General features: G+C 38.3%; 1 protein-coding gene across 4 annotated transcripts in view; it reads left to right on the forward strand.

Annotated features, from left to right (window-relative positions):
* fnbp1l (formin binding protein 1-like) overlaps positions 1 to 22,233 on the forward strand; it is a 47,025-nt gene that overhangs the window by 859 nt on the left and 23,933 nt on the right. The window lies entirely within an intron of this gene.

The raw sequence follows: 22,233 nt of genomic DNA on the forward strand, positions 1-22,233 counted from the left end.
TGGGAGACAATAAAGCCCGTCGAGTGTGTGTGGGTCTGTTACAGGGGTGTTGCCCTTCAGATTGGGCTACTGGACAAAAAGCAGAGGATGTGTGAGGCATTGCTAGAAATATCACATGTATCATCAAGGATTTTTGAGGATAATAGGTGTAAACGGTGGTTTAAGCTATGTTTTAGTTACAACTTTACTTACTATGCACGGAATTGCCTATTTGTGATTGATCATCCAGATTAATAATTGTTTTGTTGTTGCTGTGTTTGTGTGTGAGTAAGTGAGTGAATATAAGTTTAGGTGTTCTTATGACAGTGTAACTTGGCTCATACTAGTGTATTGGTTTATTTTAGCCTTTATACTAAAGTTAACTGAGTAATTAACAGATTTAACTAAAAGGTTTTGGTAAAGATTCTGTTTTTATTTGAATATTCTCTGGGTTCCTGACCTGTTGGTTACAAAATAGCTGGTTTCGAACTGGTCCAAGCTGATCATTTGCTGGCTGATAATTAATGCGTCCAAAAACAGTTTGACCACCTTAAGATCTTCTGACCAGCTGGTAACTGCTGCAAGAAGGTCTGCCTGCTTCAACAATCTGAAGAGCATCTAGAATCCAAATGCTGTTTCAAAACACAACTACCATGTTATGCTGGAAAATCCAGTTTTTTTTGTGTGTGTGTGACTTTCATAACTCATTTATTCTTACAAACAAGGGCAGTTGTGTAATTAAGACATCAATAAAGAAATGCAAAAGACTTTCAAGCAAGTCGTTCAAGAATGCGAGAACTGTAGCAGTGAGTGGTGTTCATTGTGTTGTTTTTAACAAGATCATGAACATGAGTGCTGTAAACTTTGATAAATAAATGAATTACTAGCAGTTTGACTAATTATACTGTCCAATGGACATTGGACTTGTTAGATTGGACATATTGCAGAGCTTTTACGTGTCGCTGGATGTTTGGTGTTGGACATCCGATACTGTCTGTTTGCCCTAAATTTGGCTTGAATTGGCTGTCTCAATTTCTCATACCGTAAATCCCCTATGTTGTGAAATATGGCATATCCTCCTCATTAGAAATGGTCTTTTGTAGATTGCATTCATCTGTAATCCTGTGGCAAATCCCTTTGTACATGGAACATGCTGAATAATCAAGTTGTGTGCTTCATGGTCTCATGGTATATGTCTTTTTAGTCATAAAATGTGGACGTTTTTCCATCCTTAGCCTTGGCTCTGATAAATGAAATGCCATTCAATCCCTTAAATGCTTGTGCACTTTTCATCATGGCTCTCCTCAAATGCACTTTGCGCTAGATCCACGTGTGCTCTATTTAGAGACATTAAAACTCAATTAATGTTTTTAATGTCACTCTTTATTCGTCAAGTGTTGATTTTGGTTATTAAAGTAGTGGCGTGACGCCTTGGGTGTGATCAGTTTACACCTTTCAGAATTGCCCAATTGTAAGACATAACAAAGAAAACGCCTAGCGCATAAGACAACTTGTTAGTTCTGAGTATCATGGAGGATATTTGTGTGACATTTTTGCTGTCCAGTGCTTTTATTAGTGCAAAGCAATATGAACGTAGATCCTGTGGTTCGACTTGAGCTGTGAGGGATTGTGTGTACTTTAATCAATGTAAGGAAGGACAAAGAGCCTGATTGAAACTTAATCACACAATGCTCAACTGAGTACAGGAAACTGACATTTAAACCCTTGCTATTATTAAAACAGTTTCCTTGTGTTTTTTTTTTACATCTCCTAAAGTTATTTGTTTGAAGCCTGTATGATGATTTCAGGGGAGCCGCTGCACAGGTCTGTTTTGTAAGTTGTACACAACTGTACGACCATATGAAGCGCATGAACTGAACTCTGTATGTGCTGTTAAAAGAATTGTTAACAGGGCTTCGATGTGGTGATTCAGTCTTTTGTAGAGCAAACTGGTTAGACCTGTTACAGTGCTCGCAAGGCTTGGATAGTAATTGTTTATTTCATAGTTTAGTGTGTTGTAGTGTTTTGGGTTTCATAAATGAATTGAATTAGCCAATGTCAACCAACAAGTAGATGAAAAGACTTTCTTTTTCTATGAACTTTTCTATGAAAAAATATTATATTATAGAAATCATTTAATATGCTGATTTTATTTTATATATATATATATATATAAGTATATAAATTTATCATAACTTTTACAAATTAGGGATGCCGATAGCAGATAAATCTAATACCAAATTTTTATATAATTTGAGATTCTAATTACAAAAACAAGTCTCACTATTAAAAGCCATGTCCCAAGCACACAATTGTAATTTACTCATTATAATTTTATGTAGCCTATATGACAGACTTGCACTGCACATGTTGCACTGAACTATATTTTCCTTTCTTGTATTGATTCTAATTATATTTTAAGCAATTCAAAACCAAACAGCAAACAGCGCACATCTTAACTGTCTCTGCTGAAGGAAAATAATCCATTATTTATCGGCTTTAATATATAGGCCACATTTTTTTTATCGGTACCGGTATACTATATCAGCAGATACCCATATGGTGGCCGATATATCGTGCATTCCTTTTTTAAATGTCTTTACTGTCACTTTAATCAATTTGATGCATCCTCTTTGCTCAAAAAAGTCTTTCTGACTTCAAATATTTGAACAGTATGTGTATAATAAAATATCGATAACTATAAGGTTTTCTCATTAAGATCCAGATGCATAAAAGATGCATTTACTTGAGATTTTTTAAATGGTCAGATTTTTCTCAAGTCTTGAATAAACTGACAGATTTAAAACTTTCCTTAAGTCATTTACATGAACTTATACATTGTGGCTATGATGCATAATCATTTGAGAATGTAAATGCACATATCATAAGATTTTATACGGTAATTTAAAGAGTCATTGTTTAAAATGTATAGAGATCTTGAGGAAATCTGCAGAACGAAGTTGCCCTTTGCACCTGATCTAAGATCATGCACTTATCTTGTGACAGTCATGTCAAGATTTGACTGAAAAGCTTGTTATACATCAGCCTAAAAAGCGACTTCTGTCTTCAACCCCTGCTGCAGTGACTCAAGACAAAGGCAGATGTAGGAGGCTCCTGTCAAGATAGTTCAGTTGAAGGATATTCTTTCTGTTTTTGACTGGTCAGGCTTTTGACAACCATCTGTGTGTTTTACAAATAGCTACAAAACAACCACATTAGTCCTGTTAGGTGCAGAATTTGAGTGCTAAAATCAGACAATTGTGCATTTCAAATATGCTCTCTCAAGGAAGCACATGTAATTTGTATTATCTAACCTTAAAATTTTAAAATGAAAGGCAATTTCATTTTAGACCATACATAGAGTAGCGACTGAGTGTGATTTAAACATACCAGCAAGTGGTGAGATTTTTGCTAATAAAGTGATCATGCCTGAAGAATAGCGTGAGAATTTTATTATGTCTGGTCTCCCAGTATCATTTCAGTGAGCTTTTAATGTTTTACACATGCGCAGATGATTTAAGTATCTTTGGAAACTTTTGCAAAAGGCTTGAAAATGATAGTGTGGATGGAGAGCGTTTTGAACCTAAAATGTCATATTCAAATGTATCGGGATGAATGTAGACTTCACAGTTGAGGTGTACAGATTGCTGAGAGCTGGTAATCTGGGATACCTGGAGTTCAGTCAGGTGAGACTCTGCCAGGTCATTATGTCTGCGTGCCAAGACTGCTGTCGCTGCCAATGTGCCAGAGGAGCTATAGACATAAACACACGCTCAGAACATAGTCGTGGGAAAGAGTAGGTCAGGAAACAATTTGTTTGAACCTTTGACCCCCGGCATTTAGTATGTCATTCCAGTGCTTTCCTATGTTTATTGGCATGTGTGAGTAATGTTTCGCTTACATGTATCTCTGGTGGGAGAACCAGTTTGTGCTCTCATTGCCACTGACCCATTTTCAGCAGAATAAATGCTGATCATGAACTGATAACTCTCTCTGTTTCTCTGCCATTCTTAGGGTGGTCAATTTTGTTTTATAATTTATGTGTTGTTATAGTTCCTTAAGGAGATACTTTGCATGTCTTGGATGTTTTAACCGTTTGATAGTTGCTTCTGGCTCCTTTCCCCGACATTAGAATTGGAGTTTTATACAGATTATGTTCTGTCATCCCTGCTCTGATCAGAACAAAAATCTTTAAAACGTTTCACAGTATCCTGCTTAAACACAAGCTCTTAGCTATGTTTGGTTGGAGAGTGAATATTTGCAGACAATCAGATCTTTGTAGCATGTAAAGCTTGCTCTTGGCTCTCTCTTCGGCCCTTGGCACTCTCTGAAAGACCAACAGCTGGGTGCAAATGTTCGTCTATATCACACAACAAAGATTAATTTAGTTTTGAGGTCAATGTTATCATAACCAAGGGTACGTAGCTTATTTTTCTGCTGGAATCGACTAATTGGACCATCAAATCTTGGCTTACAACCAATTTTTTTTCACACAGCCAATATTTATGGAGCACGACTCACACAAACAAGTTCTATGCTCCTTGGCCTGGAAGAAACTGGCGGAACGTCCTGTGATCTTCTCAACCAAACCCCTACATGATGGAGGTCCCAAATAGCTGTACTCTGAAGCTCTCCTTTGTCTTCTGGCATAGCTTTGGTGGCCTTATCAGAAGCAATTAGCCCAGGTTTTAAACCAATGTTGAATATCTGTGGTGCCACTAGTCTCCACTGTTTTGGGTAAACACTAAACAGGGCCACTTTATGGTCCCATACTTGAATCATTGGGCCTGAACCATGAAGCATTGCTGTTTCTTTACTTTAAGACTAACTGGACATAGTCATCGTTTTGGCCTGGGAATTTTCAATAGTCATTTGTCACATGATGTCTGAGGCATCAATGCCAAGTTTACAGGATAAGTAGGCAATGTTCTCTTTTGATGTTTTAAAACCCTCTTACTCACTTCCTTTAGAAGAATAATTTTAGCCACCCTCATGTTGTTCCAAATCTGTATGCTGTCATGTTTCCATGGAACACAAATGGAGATTTTTTTTTTTTTAAGGAATCTTCTCATGCAAAAGTGCAAAAGATCATCTGTGAAATTTAGAAAATTGTATTTATTCTTTCTTTTAAAGTTTTTTTCCGCTGAACTTTTTCCCCTGATGGTCTCTGGACCAAAACCTGAATTTTAAAATGGAGATACCAAGAAACTAGCATAAACGCCCATCATGTACCACTACATTTATCCACTTTTTTAAAGGGTTTGTTTATGATTCTAGGAAGAATGTGTCATAAATGTCTTAAATTCTGCAATAATCCATCACATTATAGCTCTGTTACATAACCTGAAGAATGAAGAGGACTTCAAAACAAGCCACCTCAGAGGATGCAAGCCCTGCACATATTTCTTTAATAATTCGTAAACTCAATATCTAAGAATTTGGAATTAATTGTTTGCAGCAGTTGAATGGAAACTGAATTCAGGTTTTTCACAGGCAAGCTCGATGGGAATTGGCCTGAAACTGTGTTGAGGGTAACTAAGTTGTTACATTGTTCAGCTTCAGCTTCTTTCACATTTACAGGGCCCCTTAGTCTCCTGACAAATCACACAAGCCTGTTTACAGAAAGAGAGAGAGGAAACACAGGGAACCAGACTGGTCGTTTTGTCGTCTCCCACCTTTTGTTGGATGACATGCGTTGCGTTTTTATGACCTGTGGAGAATGTTGCTTGGAATGGTCAGAATTCCCTGGAAATGTACATTTATTCACTTGCATTAGTACGGTAGGGACAGTTTTACAGTTTTTTTCTCACGGGATACCATGCTGTATCAAAACAGCTTGAGATTGTTTCTTGTTTGAAAGAGGGAATTGTGGATTTGCATGGGAGAGAAGCAGTTTCCAGGGTAATCCAATGCAATGTATGCGTCTCCCAGCACAGTACGCTAAGTCGAGTCTGCTGAAATACACAGCTCAAGTGTCTTTTGTTTTTATCTAGTTATGCAAGTCAGGTAGCAACTCATTAATCTGTGTGCTTTAACCTGACTGAAAATCTTGGCTCAATGTGTTAAGCTTGGATTAAACTCACACACTATTAAACAGTCTGGACAAACGTGGCGTAATGGAAGTGCCTATCATCTCGAGGAGACAAGACTACATGTGTGCATACCGGAGTAGACAGTGCAAACAGCATGAGACAGAGCGAATTTTACATAGAACATGGCACAGTAATAAGAGAAGTTAATCATTAAAATTAGGTATATGAGCAACTCTGGTAGTTAAAGCCCTTCCCTGATAGATTATGCATGGTAAGCAAGAAGGCTTTAGCAGAACATGTATATCTTGGGCTTCCCAGGTTAAATATGACAATTTAACATAATAGATCTTTTTGTCCCGTTTTTGATCTACATGCTTTTCATTGTTAAATAGCATTCTGTCATCCTGTCATTCATACTCGCTAAAGGTGGGCACTAAAGATTTACTTTTGAGATACCTTCTTTTGGCCGAATTGTAAAGCTACATCGCATTTATCTTTTGGGTAGAATCCAGTTCAACAATGTATTGAAACAAGCTTAGTAAAAAAAAAAAAAGTAATTCCAAGATGGCAGATGTAGCAAGAGTTCATTCAATATTGAAAAATATGGAATTTGATTGTAATCCGTAATGTATTCGTGCAATTTATTTTAGGCTTAGATTATAGTATTATTAGCTAAAGGCAGAGACTTCACATGAGTTGCGTGATTTGTGTGACAAATGAAATTAGCTTAAATATTTGATTAACAAATGTATCCCGCTTGAAATTTGTAGAACTTTGTCAGTGGCCACTAACAAAGGGACATTCCAATTCTGTGGAAAGATGCAGAGTTCTGCGCATATGCAAATTCTGGGAGGATCTAGTTAGGATATGCAGTAGACAGCAAGCATCTCACTAGGTGTTGGAACAAGGCCATTGCATTAAGCTGGAGGGCTGTATATTTGCGTTTTTAGCTGTGGTATGCGTGCTTTTATCTGTGTAATCGGGGTCAATTCAGTACAGGAAGACAGACAGACGTTTGGGGGATGGGGGGGTCTTAATTCTTAGGCTAGCACATGATAGCACTCATGCTCTTTGTGAAATGTCTTTGTCTCCAAGACCCTCCAGAAGTTTCTAAATCACAATGATGCACTCAAACATGGCTGCTAATGATTTCCAAATGATCTCCCCATGCGACACTACAGCCCTGCACTGTAACTGAAAATTGAATCCAACTATTTTTTACATTGACTCACATTACGTTCTGTCGAATCCCGAATCACTGAATCACGATTTCTGCAAAACTATTAAGCAGAACAATTGTTAAATGTTCTTAAAATCTGTTTGTAAGGAATGTTTCTTCAGCACTAAATCAGCATATTAGAATGATTTCTGAAAGGATCTGAAGACTGGAGTAAAGGCTGTTGAAAATTTAGCTTTGCCATCACAGGAATTAATTTGTTTTAAAATAGAAGAACAGTTGTAAGAGCATAAGAGACTAATTATTCAAAATGTTTTTTGCATCCCTTGATTTTGAATTTAACTGAGGTTTAAGCCCTATTTTGTACCTTTTTTTTTTTAAATTGTCGAATTGTGATGTTTCAAAGGTCTTAGGCTATTAGAGTCAAGCAGCCAGTATTTTTCATTTTGTTGGTTAGGGGCAAGAAAAGTGCCATTTTTCCATTCTTTCGTTTGCTGAGTCGGATACGTGGTTTAAAGGAGGTCACATTGAATTCACCTCAAAGTTTTGCATATTATGTTTAGAGACAGACTAAATTTAGTCGGGCAGGAGGCCTGAATATCCTGGAGTGCTCTTGCTTTGCTAGCAGCATGCTAGTGCTAAAGCCACCTGCAGCTGAAACTGTCCAATGCAGAATAACAGGAATGCATTGCTGACATGTTAAAACATGACTACAGAAATGCATATCCCTTTCAAAGCTTCTCTTCAATGCAAGTACAGTTTATTTGACAGGTGCTAACACTGTATGCTTGAAGGGGGGTGGGTAAATGTTGCCCTTTCTTTTTATCTCTCAAATCCAGTGTAAAGAGTTAACAAGGGGCAAAACAAAGTCCCGCTTCAGTCAGACATCGGTGCGACTTTGGTGGTTTAACACTATTTCATGACAAACCCAGACTTCCATGTGAAGCTCCTCACAGTCTGGTGGATCCATTCTGCTGGCTTCGACCTGGTGACTGCGGTCTGACTGTGTGGTGTTGGTGGTTATGTGGCCTGCTATATCCTGTTCTTCTACAGGAGGCATATTCAGGGGAACCAGCCTATTCAAATACTATGAGTTTACTCATGGTTGAGGTTAAAATGGGTGCCGGATGTGGCGGTGTGAATCACTTGGTTTGATTTAAGATTGTATGACATTATGAATTATGTCAACTGAGCTTTTTTCTGCGTAGTTTAAAGAAGTGTATTTTCTGATTGGCTGCCAAACCATTTTTTAAGATAATGCAAGTCAGTTTTGACTGTCGAAATACTATGCAGGGACCGCCGTAAGTAAACTTCCCGGAAGGATGTAAACACTGTGATGCTTTCAAAATATTGCTCTGTTTGTTTGAACCATCCAACACTTACATTTATGCATTTGGGAGAGGTTTTTATCCAAAGCGCCTTACATTGCATTTGAGGATACAAATTCTTAATAGCATTCATGGGAATCGAAACCATAACCTTGGTGTTGCTAGCGCCATGCAGCTCTGCTGTTTGAGCTTCTGCCTGAGTTTCGGGACTACCTTTTGATTTGAACAATGAAAGATGGGGTGAGCGGGATATGTGGGTGTTAGTGTTTGAGAAGATTGTTTAGCACTAACATCGCAGAAGTGACACAACGTACCTTTAAATGGAGATTAAGCGATAGTGGTGTTCTTAATTATTAAAGATTACAGGAAAAGTTTTCCATGTTGTCCATTATGTGTCCTTATCCTTGTCTTCATTGAAGGAAGGAAGCCGTTCCATGCCTCACCCAGCGTGCTGGAGGTTTAAGTGATTGCGGATGTTTGGAGCTCTTTTTTTGTTTCCTGGTGCTCACGGAAGAGGATCTGTAACAGCAGCCTTTAGAATTAAGTTAAGTTTGTATGAGTTAACTGCTCTGTGTGGTGGTTATAACATGCCATGGCTGACACATCTGTCCGGGATGTAGGGTGTGAACTGTGAAGTGCCATCTCCAGACACACTTCTTTAGCACATTCAATGTAGTGCATTCAGTTCCAAACCACATGCAAATGCAAACTTTACAACCATGGAAAATGTATGCGTACTTGAGATCTATCATTCGGCAGAAAGTGTCGCAAACTTGTTAGCAATTCCATATTTCATTATTTCATACATAAAAATTATTAACACAATAATGGATATGTATTTGACAGCTATTTCTACTGCTCCTAAATATTCTCCTGTCATTGGTCAGAATTGTTCTCCCACCCCAATCTCATGCCATTGGTAGAGCCCATGTTGTTATGCTGAGCTGATTGGGATGCTCAAAAAAGGTAAAGTTTTCATGGCACGATTACTGTTTATACTGGATAATTATCTTTCTGTGCATATAAAACTGTTATAGAAAGCACGGGAAGAATGCACACATCACCTTTAAAGATTAATAAATAAAAAAAATACTGAGCAATTGTACTACAATAAAAGCATTGAATATAGGAAATCATGTTTTTTCTCTAGAGCTATTTAGCTGTAGAGCAATGATTCTGCTGTTGTTCACTGCTCAGTGGGCAGTTTTGTAGCAAGACAGAAAATGAAGTGTCCCTCTGGAAAGGATAATCAGTGTCAGAACATGCTGTAATGGTTTTAAAAGTGTGTGTCAGCCTTAAGTCACAAGGCAGTGAACCAACTCCCTTTTTACACACACACACACACACCCGTGTCTCCTCAGACTGGTATACCTTTAAAGGCCTTTAATCTTGAACACCAGACATTAACTGAGTTTCTCCTCGGGGTACAGAGGGATGTGACCATGTTAGAAGGGTTGTAGGTGGTTTTGGGCACATGTTAGCAATTCTTCAGAAGCAGCGAGATGAAAGAGACTGTCTGGGACGTGAGGCGCTCCCGCTGACAGCTACAGGAAGAGTGTGAATCGAAAGTGTTGAGAAATATGAGATATGACAGGCATATCTAGAAAATGAGTTGTAGAGGGAGTGTTTCCTACAGGAATTTCATTCCTATTCACTTCCATCACTTCAGCATGATGACGTACTAATGTTCTGCATTCCATGTCAGGTGCTTAGACACATCTGGCTGAAATTATGGCTCGGACAGACGTACATTACATGAAGTACTCTTGTTTTTTTGTTGGCAATTTCCTTTTGGGAACGGACCAAAACAGCATGTGGCTCTGACACACAGAGAGCACAAATTATATTGCCTTGTGAGGAGGCCCTTTGACTCATTGTGGGAAAATATGAGTGAGTCCTTTTATCTACTGCTTGATGATGACTATGATAAGATATAATATTGTGTCCCTCCTTGTACATATACAGAAGTTACAACAAACACAGGTGATGATTTAGTCATTCTCAAATGTGATATTTGATAGAAGGAATTGACTGGAGATGAACATTTAAAATGAACTCATATCGGCCGATACTGATATGGTGGCCGATATATCATGTGTCCCTAATTTATTTATAAGAAGTCTCTCTGTTTTCTTGCAAAAACTGTCTACTAAGTTGCTGTCAGTGTCAGCATGCCTTCTGTATAGCTCCAGGCAAGTTTCCAATACTTGAAAATGCACTGCAGATATAATCTACATTAAGGTGAGCTACTAAATCCTAATATCCCTGGAATCCGTAGCATGGCAATCTTACTCACTTCCTGAGTGTATCGTCTACACAGCAGGAGAGGTTGGTGGCTAAAGTTTTGATTTAGTACAGTATGATGGCATTTTTTGTTTGGGAAATTGGGAGTGAACTATTGCTATACATACTGTATGGAAAGGACACGGGTTCTTCTCAGACAGGTTCGTTTTTCGAAACCTGAGCCATGTTTGTTTTGATGTTCTTGTTGTGGTCTTGTTTGTTTTTTTAGGGGGTGGGTAGCTGGGTACTGAACACAAAGTCATAATTAGTACACACATCTCCTGTTGTTATCATCCAGCCCCCTCCTGTACCCTGCATGGTTTGCTCAAGCTATTGTTTATGTAACAGAAAACGTAATTACAAATCAGTTTTTCGTGCAAATTTTTATTCGAATTTAGTTAACTAATTGGGCAAAAGTGGCCCAAAAAAATCAGATTTTTTTTTAGAACCGTGTGAACTGCACAAACTACATGGAATCTGATCTTTCGATTCTGATTTGGGCCACTTCCATATGTTGTCCTAAATCATATACAGGTCTGATATTTTCAGGCTGAACAGTCAAATTGGAATTCATGTGACTTTTACGCCAACATTCATCACAATTCTGCGCTAATGTGAGTCGCTCCATTGAGTTTACGTACATGTAGTTTCTATGAATATGGAAGACAGCAGAGAAGCTGATGGAAGGACAGTGAGCTGTTATACTCATACGACGGCTCAATAGAATCAAAACTTCAGGAAAAACTGTATGTGACAAACATTGTTCTCTTTCTCCTCTTCCTCATCTGCGTCCTCCTTATCGCCTGTGCGCAAATTCGTTGGCTTCCATGGCACATTAGCCTGGGTGCCAGCCCGAACCCCGCCCACAATATTTTTTGGTCGGGAAGTTCGGTCTGGACTCGCTCCGTTGAGGAGCTATTATGCCCGAACAAAAATTGTTCGGACCAATCAAATTGTCAGGGCGGGCTTTATACGATGATGGACAGATGAGCAACGGTAACGTAATCACCTACGTCACCAAAGAGTGCTTGATTTGAATTAGTTTACAACAAAGACGAGTGCAGCTGGAGAATTGAGATTTCACGAGTTCACATTTACAAATAAGTCAGATAGAATAAATGCGTATATGACGTGCTGTCCGAGGGCTGTGGGCTCGGTAGCCATACTCCCCCGTGTTCCTGGTTGTGAGAGAACAAGACAAGAGTGAGGATTCGGGGTGGTGGAGGGATGCTGAAAAACTGTCAAGGAGTGTTAGGTAAGTTGACAGAGTGAATATGCTTCCTCATGCTGATAGATAGGGTAACGTTAGACATGGTATTGTTTGATGACAAGTTGATATTGGATTGATTATTTGTACGTGCTTCTCCCGAACTTTGTTTATGAAACATCATGTGTAGATTCCGCCATCGCGTCTGTTATAGAAGATATCCACAGCGCATTCATTTTAAAAGAGGAACAGAGAGCCGCGACATTTTGTTGGTTGAAAATATGAATGAAGAACATGCGTCATTTACTCCGTTGCTCTGATTGGTTGTAGGTCTATCCAATTGAGTGCAGAGGGTTTTTTTTTTCCTGGTTCGGTTGAGACACGCCCCATAATCAAATCTCTATGGAGCAGTATCAGACTCACATTCTGACTAGAATATGAGTATGACGAAGTCAGGCTAATGGCACATAGCCTTATAAATGAACGTGTAAATGCTGACTTCAGTAACCTGTGTGTTTACTTCTGTATTACAGCGTGCTGCATGTCGTCTTTAATTATCCTTCTTTTGCACATGTGGGTCAGTTCAGGATTGTGACCTGTTCACACTGGAATTTGATATTGGCCACATTTAAAGATAATGTGAAAAGCCCACAAAAAAGGATCTGAGCACTAAGGCTTGCAGTTTGAACTAAGAATTGTAACTTTTTTTGTGCGTTTCTGTTTAAAGATTTAAAGATTTCTCAGGAGCTCCATTTACAGGAACAAGACATGCTGGTATTCGATTAATATGTGCACTGTACATAACAGTTTACATTACATTACATTGTTATCGTGGGTACTTCAAAATACTGTGAATAATTCTAGATACCATATTATCCCAATTTAAATTTCGCAAAAATGCATCTTTGCTGCTTTCCAGTCAGCCAGCTATTGTTTAAAAATGTTTTGATCCTTTATAATAGTTTACTATAGTTATTCTTTTGCACTTCAATCGGTTTTAAAAATAAATGTTTCAAAACTAGGCTATATAATATCAAAAATGATATATTTTTATATATAAATTTAGATATATCAAAATTATATTTACTTTATACCCTTGAATTGTATATTGTTTTATTGTATTTCATTTTTCAGTGTTTTTTTTTTTATTTGAAATAGTTTACAAATATTTTTTAATGTGATTCAATACTGTATACCATGACAACAGCAATTATAGGGAATATTTGGTACTGTCACAACAGAAACTTGATTTGTATTGTTGGTAAATGTATTGATACTTCAGTTCGTTGAAATATACCAGAACTATCTCTTAAAATGCATTTTATTATGTTTATTGAGGACTTATTCAGGAAGTTATTCTAAAGAGTGCCCATTTGTTGTTGTTTTTTTAAATTATAGTTTATTCCTGAACAGTGGTTTATGCGTGAATGCATACTGTTTAATAATAGTATACAACATGATGCAACCACAATTGCTAAATTATGCATTTAAGTTTGTTCCTTTTAGAATTTAGTGAAGTGCCATAGAGATGTCTTGTGCATGTGGTGACCTCTAGGCTGGTTTAACATAGACTCACCCAGACGTTCACAAAGGCTTTTGAAAGTTTCACCTCCCACACTGACAGCTAGTTTCAGCACTGCTTAATGTTATGTTGACTGGAGCTGCAGTGATAATTGTGGCCAAACTGCTGCATTTCTTTTGTAAAAAACAACAAACAAACTCATTTTTTTATTGTTTATTTAACATATTTTACAATTTATATGCTTGTTTGTTGTTGCATTGGGCTGTGGAGTGCAAATGTAATCTGTCTGAGCAGTGCTCTTCTCTGTAGTTCTCCTTAGGGAGACAGGAAATGTCACTCTCTGGCTTGGCCTCAGCGATGACCTCAGCGATGACCTCACCGACTCGGGCCCAGATGGTGTACAGGTCATCCACGCTCTGCTATTGGCTACTTTTTCGTTGCCAATGAAATGTTTTAGGTCTGAAAAATATAGCCTCCCCAATTTCCCTTCTGTTTCCACAGTCCTGTACGCCAACAATTACTCGTACCACTGCAGTAATGAAGGAGCTGAATGTTCTATTTCTGTATTACCATACTTGCTCCTCACTAAGCTGGATAGGGCATTTAATGGCCTCTAGGTCAGCTATGTCATTTGATTAGTGACTATAATTAGTTTTCTGTGAGTAAATCTGATTTATGGGCTTACGGGAGACATCCTCCATCTCTTTAAAATGAATAATCCGGTATTCACCATCTCCTTAAAGCAGCCTTTTGCTAATATAAGAAATGCTTTTGTATTAAGATCTAGTGATCTTTCTTTACAGTCCTGAATTTTGTTTATATGACACTGTACTACAGATACATGCATTTACATTCTTTCTATACTGGGAAAGCTGATCACAATTTTGTTGAATGACCATTTTTTAATAGACAATCCTTTCGATATACCCCTCTCAAACTCCCTGTTACTGAACGGCATACAACTGCACTCATCAAGCCATTCATGGCGTCTGGTTATGCTCTGACACATCTGGTCTGTAAAATGATCTTATTCAGTAATCAAACAATGATGTCCAGTTTGTTCTGTACGTATTGGTTAGAGGTTATGTTGAGAGTTTTCTTTTTATGAGTAAAATTGACACGTGGCTCCCCCTGACTCAACGGATGGCTGGTTTATCAGATGTTACAGACAGTCTTTTGTTGCTGGAGTAAGTATTCTGGGGACATGAACTGTCCAAGTGCCCTTAGCACCACAAAACAACATTTGTTCCCACCCTCATTGGCCCTCAAGTTAATGAACCCAGTAATGTGTAGCTTTACAAACATGCCTCGTGACCTAATAATGATTCAGGCACTAAAACATTTCCTCTTTATGAATGTTGCCCTTTCATTCATAACGCAGTCAGTGAAAGTATTTATGTTATTATTTCTTGTTCATTCTTTTGTTATAAATCATGGGATGGTTTTGAAAATGGCAAAGGTCTTGAGTCTTACGAGTCAGTTCATTGAAGTAAACTGGAATTGAAAAGGCTTTTTGATGACTGAAACACTACTAATGTGCCTTTCTTGCTTTTCTGTAAACGGCTGAGTCACACTTATCTGTGGTTTTAGTTTGACATTAAATTGCAAGTTTAACTTTCGTGTTTAGAGTTGGGTATGACTTGCATGTGATTGCCGGGTGCTTCTTGTGAGCCTTCACTTTTTCTCCCTTTCTCACAATCTCCCTCGCTTTCATGGACCATTGCCACCGACAGGAACTTGGACTGTAGGATAATAAAGTAATAGTTTATGTAACGACCTCTCCTGAGGCCTTTTCCATATGGTTTCCTCTTCCGGCTCCGCAGTCAGACTGATCACTTTCAGTCTCAAGCCCATGATTCATTGGCCAGTTCTCCCAAACATTTAAAGGACAAAGAATCTTCACTGAGATCATGTCATCGGTTCAAGGAAGCCGTATCCTGCTAAGACCACTGGCCATTGGCATCTGAGTGTTTATTGGGAATGGAAAAGTGTTGAGGAAGATTGTCAAGTGACATTTTTATTTCCATTTTTTATATTTAACTTTATTTCTTTTTAATATTTCTTTTAAATGTATTTAGCTTGATCTGAGCTTGATTATTTGATGTTGATTTGATTTTGTAAGACATTATTGTTCACACTGACAATTCAAATTGAATGAAATTAAGCATTTAATGGGCATTGTGTTTTTTATTTTAAGCATCTAATTTTAAGGCACAAATATTTGCCCTTAAAGAATTCTGACGCTGATTTAAATGCTACTGAAACGTTTTAGATAAGTTAGTAATGATGCTTTGTGTTATTCTCCAACACTGAAAAAACAAAAAAAAAAAAACTCTTTGCATGAGGGACTTATATCCTGTAGCGTTCTGAACAGATGTTTTACAGAAGCCGTTGGGATGAAAATCTAGGTTTGTAGTTGTAAAGGCTGAAAGTGATCTTCCAGTCTCCCTTTGTCTTTCTCTTCCACCTCCCCCTTGCATCTTCTCCTCATGTGATCCTTTCGTTGGGCAGACAGACTCAAATTTCTGCCACCACAGGTCTACTGTCATTTTCGGGCCCGTCAGCTTTTGCCCCAGTACAATACCTACGGATCAGTTAACCACAGCTATAAATGTTTCACTGCTGCTGGCAACTGAATACAAGGTACATTTTTCGCCTTTTTACTTTGATTCTCCTTTTTTGGGCAGCATCAAAAGAATTGCCATGTGGAGGCTGAATTAGGCCTGTCCCTTGTGCTGCTAGAGAGGAAGGATGAAAGAGAGGAAGAGGTGGTGCCCTTGGGCACTTCATTAAGCACAGCAGGTTGTAGTGAGGATGTGGTGAGATTTTAGAGCCCCCTTCCCCCCTATCCTACATTCAGAAGAGAATTTTGGAAGCGCCTTGAGATAAACTATTTGAATGCTAATATATGGATTAGCCAAAACAATGGAAAGCTTTTAAAAAAGGCATGAATTTAACAATCCCTGTTACACCCTAAAATTCAGGCTGAAAGTACTGTAATTAGTGGGTGGTATGACTCATATGGTATGAGTAATTTTTATATCACGTAACCGTATATATGACAACATATATTTATTGCTGGAAATTCAACCCTAAATGTTTTGTAGATCACATGTAAAATATACTGTTTATTTCTGTTATTATAATTGTTTATATTATTATTGGATTCAGATGTTCTAATTCAAGATTCCAACTTGGGAAAACCCCCAAAGGGGGGTCTCTTTTGTATTCCATGTATAATTCATGAAATTTGGATAAAGTGCTGTAGATCTTTTTGGGGTCTCTCAGCTAGATTTTGGATAAATTGGAAGGACTGATATTAAACAATGCCTGAGGCTTGTACTCTCTGATTCAAGTAATGAAGACAGGGTGGCATTTCTGCGTTTCCCTGCCCCCCCCCCCCCCCCCCCCCCCCAAATGGCCGTGTGTGTGTGTGTTTTTGCATTTCTTTCCATGTGTGGCTAAGATTTTATCTGACAATTTGAATTTTGAACTTTTAGGCATACATGGGAATATCCAACAAAAATATCAAAGCGCCATCAAAGAACAATTTGCATCCATGAATTTCTTTATGTTCTCAATCCCAGCCTTATCCAAGATGTCCATTGCAATGATCAGGGTTGCGCATTTACGGCTCCACCATGCTAGAACTCTGTAAGATTTTCATGTTATTGTTCACGTACTGACCTCACTTCCTGTCATTATTTGAGCGCAGGATGTTTGCCTTCTAGAAGATGCCTCTCCTGAGACGTCCATTGTGCTTTAAGACCCCCAGATTTTTATTTTTTGTTTTGTCTGTGATTTTCAAAAAACATTTTGTTCTATTTTAGGGAGTTTCTAAAATCTTTGTGCTTTGCATGCAATCTGAGTTTAAGTCTGTATTTGGATGGTGCATGGTGCATTGGATGGTTAGAAATGGAAGAGAGCAGATCAATTAAACTAGTAAGGGTGCTCCGATCAGGACTTTTGAGGCCGAACACTGGAAGCAGGATCGTGCTTTCCTGTTCATCGATACCGATCGGCGAATAAATAGAAGGCTTCAAATAGACTCTGTGGGTCTAATTGAAGGCTTCTATTTAAGCCTTCTCTGTATTAATCAAATATAGATACTAAACCTACTAAATAGCAGTGAGAAATTCTGTCTTTTCCTGTTTGATTAACATCAAGGACACAGACGGCAGCAAGAATATTAGGCTTCTGTCACTTTAAGACCAAATGCATGGATCCAATATACTCATACACATGCTATTTATTTCCCAACTGTTTATGTTCACTAAAAACATAACCGACTGTGTTTAAGCAAATACTCACCAAGCCAAGCATTTTAACATATCTGTGTGTATTTCACTATTTAGGCTCGAACCCGAAGCCCAAATTATACTTTGCTTGTCCGTGTTCCACTCCAACTCGGAGTAATAACTTTAAACATTTTTTTTTTTTAAATCAAGCCTGCCCTGATAATATCCATAGCAGTAACCATAGCGGCGGTGTCTATAAAACGGTGAAGTTTCACCACGATTGATAGCGCATAGTTAAATTCCATTCAGAAAGAGTCCATTCAGTCCAATCAAGCCATGAGTTCATCCATTAGATATTTTAAATAACCAACAGCAGTATTTAATACTTAGTAACCGGTTGCAGAGAGTACGTTTGAGCCACGCACCTCGCAGCCACGGCAGCTAGTAAAAAGCAGAATGCTGTGTGAACGCAGCCGAATTAAGCACAAAATGAGACCGTCAACTGTATTCTAGTGCTGTGTAAAATTTGACTGTAATGGTCCAAATACTTCCTTGCTGTCAATGCTGTAGGGTTGCTGTCGTTGCAATGTTTCTGCAATTTATTGTCTTTTTCAGGCATTTGGTAGAACTGTCAGACCGGTGAATGTAGTGAAGCAATTTTAGCTGCATGGGCATAAAAAAATCGTCTCAAGTTTTGCGTCTCCTGATCAGCTCTTCGGATCGGCCTTTAGAGACCACCAATGAAACAATACAAATGTTTTAAAAGTTTTCTTTTAGTGTGCTGTGTACTGTTTTCTTGTTGAGGTGTTTTGATGTAACTCCAAGTGCTACCATTATCTCACTAGTCCTAAGTTTGTTAATAGTTATAAGTCTGTCTAGATTCATAGATAATCTTGCTGGCTGTTACAATTGTAGTTTCCACATAAACGACTCATTTTGTGTTTTTCTGTTCCATGTTTTCTGTTATCTGTTCTCCTCTCAGAATAATGTTCAGTCCAGCCTGACATTTACTTAAGGTCAGTTTGTTGACTTGACTTTCTTAGTACGTTCCTGGTTTTGTTGTGCATGATTGTTCCAAAGTGCACGTTATTCCAAATAAAAATGTTTTTCTTCAGAATATTTTTTGCCAAAAATAACTGTCATACACCAACCACTAGAGATATAGAAATCTATTTAACTTTTGCAAAAGTTATAATTTGTCTTTTATTATTATTCATTATTCATTAAACTATATAAAGACTCTATTATGCATGTGTATAGTTGTTCAGTGATCTGTGAAAGCTCAAATTTATTAGTGTTTTCCCACAGTAGATGTAAGTGGCAAGAGTTCTGCATATTGAAGATCATGCTGGAGAATGTTTAAATTATGAACACAGATATTCTTGTTTAGGATCATTAGAACAAAACAACCAGGGTCTTCTGAGAGGAATGGAAAGAAACACAAAATAACTAGTGGAGAGACAAGAATCGTGAGATGGGAAAGTCTGGAAAAATGTTAAAGTAGCATTGCTGGAATCACCTTGCATTAGAGACCTCATCTTGAGGCAGCGGAGGGAAATCCAATCTCCTTTTGCAAGCACGACATGAAATCCTCAGGAAGCGCATCTTTTTTTCTCTCAGAAAATTCTCATTTGATGTGCATCAAAAGTGACTATAGCGAGTGGGCATACTTGCTTCTGCAGGGGGTCTGGGACGTTTCCTTCCCTTGAGACTTAACTTTAGGAACTCTATCAGGTTTCTGTAAACTGAGATTGGCCCACCTCTTTCTGTCTCCTAGCAACTGCAGTTGCCAGTCAGTCTGTGGAGGCGGAGCCTGGAGGAACTCATGGTATTAATTATTCATGAGTGCTTGGAAGAGAAGGTGACGTAAGGATAAAAACTGAGCATGCTCGCCAAACTCTGGCACCAACCGTAACCGGGCACCAGCCAGAGAATTGGATGTATTATGCCAGCACTTGGCTGCTGCCTTTGTTTCATTTACACTGTATAATATATGAACAGGCTGGGTTTTGAGTGTGAGCAAAGATGTGTGAACGATTTTAATTTAGCGTCCATAGTCATGAGCTTGCGTAATCCCTCCAGCCAAAAGAACAGACCCTCACAATAAGCTAACAGACCACCATCTCCTTTTCATCGTCAGTGCATACGGGCCAGTCAGAGAACACATGCCACCAAGAACCATGGCTCAAGCTGTTTGTTGGATGTCATAGGTGTGTTTTGGTGTGTGTTTGTGTGTATTTAGAGAGAACCTGCTGGTTGGCCAATCTGCCATTTGTGTAGTTCAAAACCCTCTGAACAAACTATATATTAGAGCTATCAATGCTGCTATTAATCTTTTCTTTTTAATGCTGCTATTTTCCCCTCCTGGAGCAGTTAATGTATCCCCACAGATAGATGGATTTTATTTTTATTTATTAATGTTTATAAATGGTGTTTTAAAAATTGAGTCAAGTCATAATTATACAAAAATGAGAGATTTTTTTTTTTTCATCTGATACTGAAAGAAAGCATTTTCCTCTTTACGTTGAACGCGTGAGTATTAATCTAGGACACTCCAGTTGTTATGCATCACTTTAAGCCACACCTACTCCAGGAACCGGTAACCCTCTGTGCTGATTGGTAGCAACATTCTATTTATCTGTTCGCTCATTTGGTGATATGATTTATGCCTATTTCAATAAAAGTCCCTCTTTACACTGACCATAGACCACATTTCTGGTTAATCTAGTTAATCTTTAGAGTTTAAGGCTGGGGGCTGTTCCTATGCCTAAGTATTTAGGGCATTAGTATAATGCCAATTTTCTTAAAGCAGAATGAAGATTACCGTATGAGCGGGTAAGAAGTCAGAACTCGCTGATGAGAAAAGTCTGCTTTTGGCCATTCATTAAGTTCTTATGGAGATTATGTGATTATTCTGCGCTGTTTACACTAAGCTCAGCTGCTTTTCAATAATTTTTGTATGTAAATATATGCGCTGTATGGACATCTTTGACCTTTGCATAGATATGAACATATCACAGCTTTTTTCAGAGTCCCTGCCTTTTTCCATTCATCAGCGCCTCTGCAGTTGGATAGTATGCGCGTCTTGTGTTTTTAAGAGCAAAAATTTGTTCTGTTTGATCATCCCCCTTATGCCTGTCACTCAGACATCACATTTTGTTGTCAAATTGAACAGATAGTGAAACTGAAGCCCTTTTCCTCATGTGAGGGAATGAAGACAAATGGCTCCGTGTTTAAAGGGTACATAACATGCACAGTTTCACCTAATCTCATGTTAATCTTGAGTACCTATAGAGTAGTAGTGCATCCTTAATATCTCAAAAAAGTGTTTAGTTTTATTAAATTTATAAAAGAAAAATACAGCTTTCCGATTCTCTCCGGAAAAAGCCGAGGTCCTGGAGGCGGAGCTATAGAGTCAAGCGGTAGTGCTTGATTTCCAGCAAAAGACAGAAATCTGATCCAGTTGTACTTACATGAATGGGGTCTTTTATCACTGGGACCACTCCACGTTTTAATAGCAAACGATTTGCAAATCCAGCGTCGACCTGAGCCTTGTTAATAAAACATTCGTCACTGAAATGGCCAGAACACACAACCGCACTTCCTACACTCCGTTGCTGCCCCGGAAAAACAAACGGCATCCACTGTTCCTGTAACACTGGGTTCTTTGGAAAGCTGGACACGGTAAGCTTTCCCTCACATCCAAAAACACACTTTTTTGGAGACATTCTTGAACAAATCCTATGCAGCACTGGCTGCCGATGATTTCCTGTTGAAGCGCGTTGATGTGCGCGGTCTCGTTCTCCTTTGGTCGACGTGCGCGCGGGCGCGCTTTTCCGAGAGAAATGCTCATATAAGGAGTTCCACTCTTATCTACGTCATTAGATCCACGATAAAAAAAAACCCAGCCGAAACTTGTACCAACCCGGAAGTAAGATTTTCAGCACAGAAATTCTCTGTTATTCGTCCAAAATATTTTTTTAAAACTTTGCCCATGTTTAACATGAGAATCCATCTCTTTAACACTGTAAACAACTCTGAATACATGAAACACCATGGTACCCCCCCCTTTAAAGAGAATTTACCAGTCTTTTGGTGCTGATGTGTCAATGGTCTCTTACTGGTTTCAAGCCAGAACGCCGTTGCTTGTGTGAACAGCATATTTGTGTATTTACCGGTAAAGTCATTCTGGTAATTTTGTGGTAAATTTACCGCGATTGCTGTGTGAAAGGGGCTTAAGACATATACTAGTATTTTTAGTACTTTAATAATGAGTAAAGGCGAAGCCAAAAGTACAAGAATAATTGCTTGGAAAACATGCAATATAGATACACCTAAAGACTACATTACATCTTTAAAAATGTATTCATTTATTACATTTAGGCCTACATATTTAAAAAAAAAAAAAAACCTTTTTTTAAATAAAGAAGTAGTGCTCAATAGCATTGTGTCCAGAATCAGATGTCC

The sequence above is a fragment of the Squalius cephalus genome (assembly GCF_949319135.1).
Source record: "Squalius cephalus genome assembly, chromosome: 16".
Taxonomy (NCBI): domain Eukaryota; kingdom Metazoa; phylum Chordata; class Actinopteri; order Cypriniformes; family Leuciscidae; genus Squalius; species Squalius cephalus.